The following is a 2,027-nucleotide window of genomic DNA, read 5'->3' as shown; positions in this document are numbered from 1 at the left end:
ATTAAAAATATTTTCTGGGATACCATTTCGCTCTTGAGATCTTACGTTTATTAGAGCCATAAAGTTGTTCTGGTAGTTAACGCGCCCATAATTCATAGGTACAAATCTCCTCTTGCCGTTGAAAATCAATTAACTCTATAATACCACGTAGCGATTGAATTCGAAAGTCTAGGTGAAGGTAAACAACATATAGAAATATACCTGAAAATTGATACCTAAAATCCCTCTGGCGGTTATTGGTACTGTGGTAGTAACATGCAGTCATTACAAAACTGCTTCAGCATGATGCAAAACGGTATGTAAGAGAACGCAAAAGATGTTGTTTTCATGCAAGAAAGACATATTTCGGAAAGAATTGATGGAAATGAGAAGATTCTCTATGCTAAAACTACAATTTTTTATTTATTCACCTACAGAGGATAGCTCTGTGTAATAAAATTATACCAACAGATGCACAATAAATACATTAATGTGAGTGATATCTAACATAATTTCAATCTTGTCATCGGACCTCGTGGCCTAATGGATAAGGCGTCGGACTTCGGATCCGAAGATTGCAGGTTCGAATCCTGTCGGGGTCGTTTTTTTTCTGTTTTGAGGTAGCTGTAAAATGTGCATTTGCAGAAATATTTAGAGGAACTATATGTAAATATATTAGGCCAGCAAGCTTAGACATAGGACGAGAATATGACATAAATTGGGACACTCAGTTTTAATGCATGATGGCGAGATGGAAAGGATATTGAGGGAATCAAAAACAAAAATGTGTATGAGAGTTGACAAAATTTCCGCGGAACCACTTATGGCTTAGGGAAACATGTGAGGAAGAGTTTTATGGATTAATTAGTAAAATTATGAGCGAGGAAATTCGCTGGAAGATTTCTTCATGCCAGTATTAGTGATTATTCCTAAAAAGGTGAAGGCAGCCATGTGTGAGGAATACAGAACAGTAAGTTTGATCTCACATGCAGCTATAATGGTTCTTAGGATCATCAATAAGAGGGTGGAGAGTTGGGCAAATGATTGCTTTGAGGATGATCATTTTGGGTTCAGGAAGGGGAAGGCACGCGTGATGGATTGCAGGAATGGGATTACTGACAGAGAGGCACGTGGAGTATTATCAGAATGTATCTGTTTTTTCATAGATTTGGAAAATTGTTTAATTGAGTGAATGGCTGTAATTAAAGAATTCACTGTCAAAAAAAGGAGTAGAAGACGTCGGAGGTGCTATAGGAATGAGATGAGAATCAACGTGAACAAAACAAAGCTTATTCGTTTTCAAGAAAGAGGAAGGCAAATTTAAATATTGAAATTAGAGTTCATATAGTGAAGCAGGTGGAAGTTTATCTTGGAAGGGTTTTGGACCAGAATAGTCAAAGTAGTAGGGACATAAGAAGAACAAATGAGTTAAGCAAAGAAGCATTCACGAGAAGGGCACTATGACAGGATTTCTGTAAGATTTCAATTGATAAGGATATTAAGAAAAGAATTGTTAAAACTTTGATGTGGAGTGTAGTTTGGTGCATCTCGGAAATATAGTCATTGAAGTTAAATGATTGACGTGTATTCCAGGACTTTGAAATGTGGAAGTAGGGGAATAATGGGGAAGGTTAAATGGGCACAAAGGAAACAAACGAGGAAGTTGGGGAGGAGAAGGGATTAAAGAAAAAAATCCAAATGAGACAGGAAAGATGGATACAGAGCGTGTTGATTAGCGATGTCATATTGAAAACGGTGATGGGGGGAGAAAGTTAGGCAAGCGAGGAAGGGGTAGAAATAGGATAGCCATCCTGGACGGAATGAAGCCCGCTGTGGAACTGAAGAGGGGATTATTGTAGCGTCGGTTGTCAGGTTGTGTTTCTTAGGAGTCAAGGGGATGTATTGATTTACCGTCGTCTTGGATGTTTTCTTTTAAAATGCACCTTAATCGGTAGGATGCCAATGATAATCCTATGAGTAAGAGCCAACTTATTTAAAAATATATACCATCATTTCCACTTAATTTTCTGTTTAAGAGAATGATAAAT

General features: G+C 37.5%; 1 non-coding gene across 1 annotated transcript; it reads left to right on the top strand.

Annotated features, from left to right (window-relative positions):
- The first annotated feature begins 508 nt into the window (after positions 1-508).
- On the top strand, positions 509-581 carry TRNAR-UCG (transfer RNA arginine (anticodon UCG)). The gene has a single exon. It is a non-coding gene; the product is annotated as a tRNA-Arg (tRNA).
- The last annotated feature ends 1,446 nt before the right edge of the window (positions 582-2,027 follow it).

This window comes from Hetaerina americana, unplaced genomic scaffold (genome assembly GCF_022747635.1).
Source record: "Hetaerina americana unplaced genomic scaffold, ioHetAmer1.1.p SCAF_5, whole genome shotgun sequence".
In the NCBI taxonomy this organism is placed as follows: Eukaryota; Metazoa; Arthropoda; class Insecta; order Odonata; family Calopterygidae; genus Hetaerina; species Hetaerina americana.
This window is presented reverse-complemented; position numbering and strand designations above follow the sequence as displayed.